The sequence below is a fragment of the Rhinolophus sinicus genome, chromosome 16, assembly GCF_057876585.1.
Source record: "Rhinolophus sinicus isolate RSI-liver-muscle chromosome 16, RSI-T2T, whole genome shotgun sequence".
NCBI classification, from domain to species: Eukaryota; Metazoa; Chordata; class Mammalia; order Chiroptera; family Rhinolophidae; genus Rhinolophus; species Rhinolophus sinicus.
The window spans coordinates 34,669,135-34,681,161 of NC_142516.1; the positions used below are offsets into that span (position 1 = coordinate 34,669,135).

The 12,027-nt window shown below is 40.3% G+C and overlaps 1 long non-coding RNA gene across 4 annotated transcripts in view; it reads right to left on the bottom strand.

Moving 5' to 3' along the window:
• The window catches only part of LOC141571141 (uncharacterized), a 466,720-nt gene that overhangs the window by 176,942 nt on the left and 277,751 nt on the right, over positions 1 to 12,027 (bottom strand). The window lies entirely within an intron of this gene.

Here is a 12,027-nt window from a genome sequence, read left to right on the forward strand (position 1 = left end):
ACTTTAGATTGATTGCATATGGTGGGAGTGAGGTGGCAGAATGGGAGCATGGAATGCGGATACAAAGGAAGAAATGAAACAAAATAAGGTCTTGCAGGGACTGTGAAGAGGTGGCATGTGGCAAACAAAGGAGAAGTTTGGAATTTCGTACCCCTGACAAGCTGGGCCCAGTGCCTGAGCAAGCTCATCTCCTTGTATCTCCCCCCACCCTGAACTACTAACAAATTGATCCTATTGCTCTCCTCCCGACATGCGTGGGCCATTCCTTCACAGACTCCTTCTCCCAGCGTCGGATCTCCCTGTGACCCTGAACCAAGCTGCATCCATGTGAACCCTGGCATTTTCTTTGGGAAAACTCTCCAGTCATCTTTACCAAAGGGCACACCTCTTTCTCTGACCTCTGCCACACCTGTGGTTCTGCATCTTTGGCACTGAGCACACACTAACCTGCATCATTGGCTGCCATTTTGTAGAGACATGAACCTAAACTAAACTATAACCAGAGCATCAACAACCAGCCCAGCCCGCGGAGCGTGTGAGCTCCTGGAGCACAGGATCAGCGTCTCGGGCTTCTTCAGGTCCTCATCAGAATCTATAACTGTATTTTTCAAAGACTTACTTAAAACGGGCTGACTGATTCCGTTTACCCTCATCTTACAAACTGTTCCTTTATGAAAAGAAAGTCAAGTGTTCGCTTCTCAGCTGGAAGACAGTGTATTTGTAAGGAGAATTCAGAGTTGAAGAAGTCAGGAGCATGTGGAAAAACAGGGTTTGCAGACCAATAGCACTAGTGATTCTTAGTGCTATTCTTTAGTGAATATAAAAATTCTTTAGTGAATATAAAAATATTCACTAAACTAAAGCAATAAAGATAACACTTAGTAAAGCTAACATCAACAGTACTTCATATATGCTAAAATCATTGTAATGAACAAATTTGCCATTGCTTATTGTCCAGAATCTCTTCAGGATATCTTTTTCAGCAGTTTTCATGCAACACTTGTAAATTTGGTATTCTTTGTTTATAAATACAGGGGATGACAATAAGTACCATTTATTTATTGAGTATCTACTCGGTTTTCATCTGTACACAGTTGAGCTCATTTTTCTCCTCACAACCATGTAGGTGATACTGTAGGATCCCTATTTTACGGCCAAGGAAACAGAGGGTCCAAAGCAATAAAGTAACTTCCTCAGGGTCCTCAGCTAGCGAGCAACGCAAACGATTTTAAAGCAATGAGGAAATGTGCCTAACTCCCAAACAGAAACCCTTTCCACTATCCACCTCTGCCAATGAGTTTTCTAATGTGTCTGAGTCTCCAAGCAAACGTCTGTTCGATATTATGACTCTGACCATCTAAGTCATAAAAAGAAGTGCCTATGATTTGCATAAATCAATGTTTCTCAAAAGTGCATGCACTTTTAGCACCATCAGTGATTACAGCTGAATTGGAGGTGGAGCCCAGGTGTCGTATAGCTTTAAAAGCTTCCAAGTGATCCTAACATGCAGCCCGGGGTGGGAACCACCGGCACAGACTCGGAACAGGTGCCCAGATACATGTCCACAAGTGCCAAAACGGGAAGGGATTTGTGTAATAAAGTTTCCCTCCATCCTTTTTTTCGAAATTAAATCTCTGTAGGGACAAGTTTTTGTTTTTTTCAACATGTTTACTAATTTTCTCTCATCTCTCTCCAGCTTCTTCTGGCCTTGTTGGAACACCAACATCAAAACAGGAAATAAATATTCTGTTAAGGGTCTGATAAGTGCAAAGCATCACAGCAGTGATATTTTCAGGACTGCCTTGGTCAGGGTAGGCTAACTGCTGTAACTACCCACCGCAAGTCTTCTTGGCTTAACATGGTAGGAGTTTGTTTCTCATTCTCATAACAGGGCAGCAGGCAGACTTCCACTCAGGGACACAGGGACTCAGGCTGTCCACATCTTGTGGCTGCACCATCCCCTGCAGCCTCTGACCACTCTGCTAGATCCTTTCTATCTGTCTGGCAAATGAGGAAGAGAAATATAGGGGAGAATCCTACCTTATGAGGGAGAATTTTGCAGCGAGGTCTGGGGAGTTGCATTGCAACTCTGCCTGCATTGCTGCTTAATTCAACTCAAGGTCACTTACGACCTTCAGATGTTTCCCTGTGACTTATACCCCAGTTGTCTTACCTATTCTATTTGGGAATTAATACAACATTTATTGAGTGCCTGCTTTATTGCAGGTCCTAGCTAATTAAGTTGTATACATTATCGTGTTATGTTTTCAAAATAGTCCTATGGGGAATGTGCTGCCATTATTTCCATTTTACAAAGGACAGTGAACCTAATGAAATTTGAGGGACCTGACCCAACTTAGATACCAGAGCTCAGTTTGGAGCCTAGATCTTCTATCACTCTCCACTGCTGTGTTTGGTTTTGATCTTTAGGAGTAATATACTAAAAAGTTGCTCCTAATGCAATCTCATGTAATATAAACAGATTACAAGAGAGTAACTTACCTAAGTAGAGTAAATGGTTCCACTCCACCTTGCCCCCTAAACTGTGCAGAGCCCCCTGTCTCTCTCCTCCAGTGCTCAGGGTCGCCCCTGTTGGATGGCATCAAAACGCCTTACATTTTGTTATTCTTTAACATTTGTTTGAAAAGAAAAACGAAAGTCTTTTGATATCAAAATCTAGTTTGTCCATTGTTAGTTATTAATTTTCATTTTATCAAACATAGACCGGTGTAGGATTAAGGTGGATTGTGTCAGAGTCTTTCAACTTCTAACAAGTTGAGTATTTTGGTCCTATTGACAAGAAGTTCCTTATTCCCATAATAGAGAATTTCTGTATTTCATCTGCCAGAAGGAAAGCGCCAGCTTGGGAATAATGTCCCATATGCCAAACCAAGTTTCTCATTTCAGATCTGTTCCTACTGAATTCTTAAATATCCAGACATTGAATCCAGCATATAGATCCTCCCAGGTCTGTCCTTCGTAAAAAAGATGCTGTTGGACCTTTTATTCACTCGTGCAACCAATTTTAGTCAAGTGCCCACTTGAAGGCAGGCACAGAACTTGATGCTAGGAGGGATGCCGTGATGAAGAAGGCCCCCAAAATCGCCTTCAGTGAGCTCACTATTTATTGTAGGGGAGGGATACATAACCCACCATGATATCCCATAATATTCACTTAAAGCTAGAGGTGTGCTCAGAGAAACAAGGACATGAGGGAGGGAGAAACTACTTCTGCTGGAGAGGAAAGAAATTAAGTGAGCATGAAGGAAGAGCGGGAGCTTGTAAAGCGGAGAACAGGAGGAAGGGCGTTCCAGGCAGAAAGACTGGCATGATGAAAGGCTCAGCAGCACATTGCCTGGAATGGCCAATAACTGGGTGAAACTCAGACATGGTGCTCAGGCAGGAGAGCGGAGAGAAACTTTGCTAGTGGAAGAAGTGGGAAGTTGTTTTAGTTTGCTGCTGCTGATATCATTTTCTTGTTGTTATTGTTTCTTATGTTTTGTAGTGAAAAATAGGTAGGACAAAAACACATCTGGAGTTAGGAAGACCAATGAGCAAAGTGCTGCCATAGTCCTGAACAGGAAATGACTAAGGACTGAACCAGATCTGTGGAGCCAGTAAGGAGTAACAAGCTGTAAGAGATGTTTCAGAGCTAGAATTGAGAAGACTTGGTATCTCTAAGGGATCGGGGAAAGGGAGCCGCAAGCAATGTGTGCCTCCCACGTCTGGGACTGGGCACTGGGAAGGTGGCGGAACCCTTAACCAACAGAGCCAATGCCATGGGAGGTCAGGGTGGGCAGAGGAATAACATCAGTGAAGACTGGGTAGGGATATAAAAGTGAGGCTCAAACAGCTACCCCAAGTTTCTGGGTGATGAGCCATGGACTAAAGCCCCATGGCAACAGATACCTGAATGCTAACAGATACCTGAGTGCCCTTTGCTGATGACGTAGCGATGAGACAGGCAGTAGCATTTGGTTGTAAGACCGGGAATCTGAGGACTGGCCTTAGCGCGGTTTGTTCTTAGCTGTGAGACAGTAAGAGACTCGCCACTTAATTTCTGTGTCTTAGAATATTTATCTTTGAACTAAAGCTATTGTAATAGATAACTTCCAAAGCATGGTTCTAAAGTCCTTCTCTGAGGTGGTGTTAGTTTATAACGAAAGATCCACAGCAAAATGAGAATAAATTATTATAGTATTGTACAGATAAATATGTAAGTAGATATAAAATAACTAGATAACTAGATAGAAGGAGGAAAGATGGATGGATGGATGGATGGATGGATGGATGGATGGATGGATGGATGGGGAGAGAGAGAGAGAGAGAGAGAGAGAGAGAGAGAGAGAGAGAGAGAGACCGAGACCTGCAAGGTTGAAACTGCAGTTTTCATTTTCTGCAAAGAATTTTTCCTTTAATCCAAGAATATATTCTTATTTCATTTTTTATGTTAAAATGTTCTTTATGGTGAGAGTAGATAGTAGTTGTTTTAAACTTTCATAAAAACCTTCAAACTTTCCAGACTTCCATAGTTCTCAAAAGCTTTTTCATTAAAAAATTTTTTTTTTCTTTAAAATTGACCATCTTGGGAGCCAATTTCCTAGCATCTCTTCCAACTATGGAGGCACTACTTTTCTTCTACAGACCCTGACCTTATACTTCATGTTCACCCGACCCATGTGAGCGGTTTTGTCTCACGAGCACCACTGGCCCACTGATGAGTGAAATGGGATCCCATGCCAACCCAGAAATTAGGGGATTTGCTTCTGGCGACCTTCAAAGAGAATCCACATTTCTTTTTCTGTCTTTTATCCTTTATTCTTTTTATTCTCTCCCACACACAAAAGCAAAAAACAAAAGATAAGGAAAAGAAAGGCAAGAAAATCAGTGGGAGGACAGAAAATTTGTTCTCCAGATGATATTTCTGTTCATCCTGGGATCCTATATACCCCCACATCCCCGACGACCCTCCCCCAGCCGCCCACTGGAGCTGCCTGAGGTCTCCTGTTACATGGCCATAGAACTGTCGGCCAGGACAAATTTTTTTCTTCCAAAGAATGGTTTGCAGTTGGAAGGTATACAGATTGGTTATGCTAAAGCTTCAGTACATGATCAGATAACACAGATTAAGTTGATGTATGACAGGATCTCAGCCTATGGGGCAATTATGGGATTCCTTAACTGAAACCTCTGAAGAAACAGCCATTTGCCCTTCACAGGGGAACTAAAGGTAATATCACAAGGTTATATATTGGCCCTAACCCCATTGTGTACCTACTAGTCATAATAGACACCGTAGTTAATAACAGCTATTATTTTTCAGGCATTTACTCTGGACCAAACACCCTAACACCAACATCTAAAGTAGGAATCATTCCTCTCTCAATTTACAGATGAAAAAACTGAGACTCAGCAAAATTAGTTCCTTGGCAGATTATACAATTTGTCAGTAATGGAGGTGGAATCTGAATCCAGATTTGTCCAATCACAAGCCCTAATTACTGGGTAATTTGGAGAAAACCTCCCTACCACCCCCAGCCATTATCTCAAGGTCTGGAACCATTGCCAAAGCATGAAGAGACAATGGCAAGAAGAGATGAGATGGTCCCACTCACAATGTGACAAAGGAGCAAGATTTGTAAACAATTCACTGGACTACAGAGCACATTCAAAGGAGGGTTAGAATGCTGCGGAAAGCAGGATGCAATTTTCATCTCAGAGAAGCCCTCTATCAGGGTTGATATGTGAGGATTGGTTGGTATGAGCTCAGGAGTGGCTCAGTGTTCCTTAGAACAGTAATGTCAGTATTATTTCACAAGGAAGATGGTCAAAATCATGCTCAAAGGCAGGATTCAGGCTTTCTTTTTATGACATAAGGTTATTAATCTTCAACAGAAAATTAAGTAATCTTTTCCCAGGTGAGCTTGTTTCTGAGATGCTAATGAGGAAATCACCACAGCTCTCAGTGCCAGTGAGTGAATTACCTCTGGGTGACACTATCAGCCTCAATAATAAATTCAGGGCCCACCTTGAACCTTCAAAGATGGAGTTTCCTTTGGAAGGGGTTAAGGGGACTAAAAAGGGACTGGCCAGAAGAATTCATGATTGAAATGGTGCTGGATCCAAAGCCCGTGGTTTCTGATTAGGGTGGAGGTGCACATGTTAAGACAAAGCCAGACAAGACAAACTGGGGAGAGAACCCCATGTGGTACAGAAAATCTGGCTGTGAAGGGGAAGGTCCCGCCAGGTGGAGGTGAATGAGGTTAAAGGAGGATTGCTTAGTCAAAGATGAGTGATACGTGTGTGTTTCAGCACTGCTGGGAACAGCAAGGGAAATGTTGGAGACACAGGTGAGAGGAGAGCTAGCTGGTAGCATAGGGTTCGTAAGGAGGTGGGCAGAATGGATCAGGAGCATAAGTGGACGGATGACTGGCAGAAGGGGAGCTGGACAGCACTGCAGACACTGTGCACATAGCCATTCATGTGCTGCTGGAAACATGAGGGGTGCCTGGAGGCTTATTTCTCTAGCCAAGGAGTTCAGGGCACCTGTTGAGGAGTAAAATCTGGAGGGTATGTTCAAAGTCTGAAATAACCACTACAGAGGGTGGGAGAGCACTATGACATGAGAAAATGGGGACATGCAGAGCAGTGTTGGGGCCTCAACTAAATATATGGTGGAGACAATATGACTTGCAGCTTTGCAGCTTGATGTCCTCTGTCAGCCCTCTCTCGTAGGGGCCAAGAGCACAGGGAACCGGATCAATGGGTGAGATAATCAACCCTCGGGATTAGGAAATTAGGGAGGGAGGTGAAGTCAGAGGGCATCCCATGTTACAGGAATATAGTCCTACGACCTCAGGCTTTTCCAACCTTCTGAGATTCTGCAGGAACATTGCACTCAGTCATGGGGACCCAGTGTCTTCGGGTGGCCTCAGAGACTCTCATTCACCCTAAACCAGTGTCTCCTCCAGTATTCCCCTGTACTCTGATCGGTCTGTCTCTGATTGGGTTCACAATCTTTTCAATCTCTCCTCACCTCCAGGAATAGCCAGCGACACAGTGTTACCTTGGCCTTTATTTGGGGGTATTGGGAATAAGAAATGTAGGTCTCCAGGATTTGAGTTAAATTCCTAGAATTCTCCAGAGAGATTCAGGCCAGGGGACTGTGGAATGTTATGCATTGCTCTGGTTGTTCTTTGCTTTCATAGAAGGAAGACAAATTTGCATTTTAAGTTTTAAATTATGAAGTAATACATAAACACATGATTCATGTAAACTTTATAAAATTAGAGAAATACGTAGAGAAAAAAAATAATAAAAGGAGCCCGTTAGCCACACCCTTCACCCTCTTTCCAGAAGGTAAATACAAATAACAACTTGGTGATTCGTCATTCAGATCTATTCTGTGCATTTACAACTTTATATATGCATACCAGGGGTGCCAAAAAAATGTATACAAGTGGACACTTTGGTCAGCATTGCTCAAGCTGTGGTTTGCTGTAATCAGAAATGTCTGGACACTGACAGTAACCACTTTGAGCACCTCTTGTAATTGCAGAAGTCAAGCGTGACTTGTATTCATCTTTTGTTATCTGTATATATTGAGTATTACAATTTTAATACAGTTTTCCTTTCTTAAAATGTGTACACATTTTTTTGGCACCCTCTGTGTCTATGAATATTCATTTCTATATTCATGTTTTTCATACATTTTATCAGACAGTATATATTTTTCTGTGATCAGTTTTCCCATGTTAGGGAATATAAATTTCTTTTCTTAAATTTTATTATAAAATAGAGGATCTAATGTAACAACAACCTATGTACTTGCCACCTGGATTTATAGAACTATTAATATTCTTTACATTTCACCAGATTTTTTAAACAAATAGAACTCTTTAGATAGAGTTGAATTGCCATTTTTAGCCCATCCCAATCCCATGCCATTCCCTAGTTTCCCAAAGAAAAGCCACAATTTTGAGAAATTGTTGGGTTATACTTTTTATACAATTTTTAAACCACATGTATATGTTTCTATAAACTAATTATAGTATTGTTCTGAGAGTTTTAAAAATGCAGAAATTGTCTCATATTGTACATACCTTTCTGTGACTTACTTTTCTTGCTCAGCATTAATTTTCTAAATATATTAGGTTGGTGCAAAAGTAATTGCGGTTTAAAAGGTTAAAAATAATTGCAAAAACCACCATTATTTTTGCACCAACCTAATATTTCATATTGCACATGAGAGCTGATTAAGTTATTTCCATTGTTGGCTTTCTTTGTGTGAATATATGACAACTACACGATCCATTCTCCTTTTGGTGGATATTTAGGTTGTTCACAATCTTTGTTGTAACAAACTCTGTTGCAATGACCATAGTGTATGATCCCTTGAGCAGATGTGTGAGAGTTTCTATAGGCCTTTCCTTTGGGCACTCTCATTTGTAAGACTCTTCAGAACTTGCACCAACATTAAATATTAGTTAATTGTTTATTTTATTGAAGAAGTAACGTGCAGATATGTGTAGGTAAAGAGTGTAAAACATCTCTCTTAAATTGGTTATGTTAATTGCCATTAAGAGGTTGCAGGACTACATTCTTTGCAAGTGTTAGGGGTTTTAATAAGCCCCCAATTTCCAAGGAATTGGAAGTGAGCCTATACTATCATCCCTTGGAATTAAAACTGTCACATCAACACACACTGGATCACAGCAGGGATGCTCACAGTCCCTTGAGAGAATGACTCCCAAGCCTGGCAGGATTGAACTGTAATCTGAATGAAACATTAATGTCCTGAAGAAAGAATAAGGCAATCAAGAAGCGCATCTCCTCCGGGGATACAGAAAATGAGGAGTCCCCTGGGGGAAACTCAACAATGCTAGTCCAACCATTGCACAAAGGAAGGGAAGGCTGAATTACAAGTTTCTAAACCAATGCTGCAGAGACGACCCTTATTCACCCTTGGTAGTCCTTTTTCTTCCCTTGATTGTCAACCAAAGAGTACTCTGATTATTAGGAATTTGAGTGCTTCCAGTTATATGCCTTCTTTTTCTTAATGTAAAATAATAAATTGGCATTGTGATACGATAATTCATTCTCATGCCCATTGTTCTTATGAATCCGCCTCTACAAACTGGGTGCCTTCTCAGGATGCTGATAACATCAGGTATGGAATTGAGACCCTGAGCTCCAGACCTGACCTGTGGGAAATAGGACGACGAATGCTACCTGGGCGAGTCCTTGGTCACTTCTGGATCTCTTCTCCTGAGTCTACAGGGAAGTAACATCTATTGTGATCCTATGCACATGGTTTCTACAATTTGCGCATTCTAGGTTCTGAGAACCCCAAACAACATCGATATCATGTGTGTTTTTTTGTTTTTTGTTTTTTTCCCCAAACAGAAGTCATGGTGACTACAATCCCAACAATTCTGAAGAGGCCACATGTCAACTAAGTGGGTAAATCTAAGCCCATGTGCCTCAGGCTAACAGAAGTTAATGCACCTAGAAGAAATCAAAGTGGCTTCACTGTTCACTGAGGGAGAGAGTGTGGCCAGTTAGAAAACTCTAAAATTTCTATTATACTTTTTCATGATACCTTTCTGCAGTTTTTCATGTATTGCACACATTTATACCATATTAGTGATGAACAGTGACTATAAGAAATAACATCAGCTTGATATTTAAGGTTATTTGTATGTGGTTTAATTGGTGTTCCAAACATCCGGAAGAAGAACGCTTCACTGGATGTAAGGAAAAGCACATTGTTGGTTTATGAAGTGAGACTATTAAATGGCCCATCTTGCAGAATGCTGGAGTAGGATGGTGATTAGGGCAAAGAAAAAGGAACTGTGGTTATTTCCTACCCTCTGACCACGTTCCCAACAAATAATAATAGTTGTGATAATTACTGGTTTGTTCAAGTAAGAATTTGCGTCTTTAAATAAATGAAAGTCACCGGCAATCCCAGCTGTTGTTTCCGATGTTTTGGCATCACATTAAAAAAGTTCCAGATTTTTAATGAAGGTCAGATTCCTTCATAACAGGAAAGCATCTGTCATAAACACTGAACAAATATTTATAGGGCTAAGCTGGCAGTATGCAATCTCCTCTCTCCCCCTTCTTAATCGGAACTGAAAGTTACAAGGGCAAACACAACAAGAAAACAACAAAAAGGCAGTCACAGAACGCTGATCTGAGGAGTACCGACAGTTCGTCAACTCAGACATTCGCCAAGTCAGGCAAAGACAGCACGCTGTGGGAAGTTCCCAGTTATTTGAGGTTCTTTGACAGACTCTTTGGTGTATGCTATTCAATGACAGTCCCTTTTCCCTTGTTCTTTCCATTGCAGATGCTCTCGTTTCTCCATGAGGGATACCTGAGCACCAGATGTGTGATGTCAGCCTGATAAACTCTTCCACACCTCTACTCTGTCTGAGTTAATTCAATATAGCATTTTAATTTTACCCCAGATTGAAATAACATTTATATCTAAGAATATCTAGATCAGCAATTCCCAAAAAAGAGAGAGACTGGAAAGATTTGACCTATTTCTTGATAGAAAGACAGTAGAAATGTCAGAGCCTTAATGAAAAGAAATACAGTCTGTCTTCCAACATCTGTTCTTCAGCCCTACTATCAGCACCATCAAACAATATGTATCTCCAGATGTGGGTCACTGTTCTCTACCAGTTCTCTACAGGTCAGTGGATGAGAGTGAGGGTTTTGCTCTATTCTTCCACAGTGGCTGACAAGAACTCTAAATGAATAGTTATTTCTCTCTGCTTCGGCTTTGAGCTTTGTGAATCCGTAAAAAGGGCAGACTATAGATGTCACCATACTTTACCTAAGATCAGTGTCAAAGTTCACTCCAGGGAAAATTATGAGGTAAGAATATTTGATTTGCATGCTCTCCCAGTCTTCTGATTTGGTACTTACCCAAATGTGGGAAGGAGATAAAATAATGTGAGTTTTGGAGACTGGCAGACAAGGAGTCCAGTTCCAAATCTGGCACCTACTGTGTAACCTAAGCTCATTAATAAATCTCTTTAGTGTCAGTTTTCCATATCTTAGAAATGGAGTTTTTGTGGTAGTGAATCAATGTTGTAAAAGCATTTAGCAGTGTGTTTGAAGTCCAACAAGGACCCAATAAAGAATAGCATTTCCTTTCCTGCAATTCCATTCCTTCAGCTGTCATTTGTCTTTACATTTTAATCCAAATTTGGAAATAACTCAAGGATCAAGACCAAAATTGAAAGGAAAATAATATTTTGAATTGACTGAAAATGAAGATACAACATGTCAACATTGTAGGATGCAACTTAATCAGTACATACAGAGAGGGAAATGCACAGTACTAAAATGGGTTCGAAATGAAGAAAGTTCTCAAATAAATAACCTGAGTTTCCATCTTAAGTCTAGAGAAGAAGAGCAAGTTAAACCAAAATAAGTAAGCAGAAGAAAAGAAATAATGAAAGACAAAGTACAAACTGATGAAGTAGAAAACAGAAAAACAATTGAGAAAATCAATGAAACCAAATCCTGGTTCTTTGAGAAAATCAATAAAATTGATAAACCTCTAGTCAACTTGATCAGAAAAAAAGTGAGAAAAGACACAAATTACTAATATTAGGAACGAGGGAGGTGATATCATTACAAATTCTTTAGATACAGAAACAATTTTATGCTTAGAAATTCAAGAACTTATATGAAGAGGAAAAATTCCTTGAAGACAATTACCAAAGCTCATTCAAGATGAAATAGATAACCTGAAGGCCATATATCTATTAAAGAAATTTGTAGTTAAAAACCTCCCAACAGATAAAATTCAAGGTTCATAAGGCTTCACTAGCAAACTTCACCAAACATTTAAAAAAGAAATAATGCCAAGTTAAGACAAATTATTCCAGAAAATTGAAAATAATACTTCACAACTTATTCTATGAGGTCAGTATTGTAATGATACCAAAACCCAACAAAGACATTACAAGAAAACTATAGATCAACATCCCTCATGAATACAGA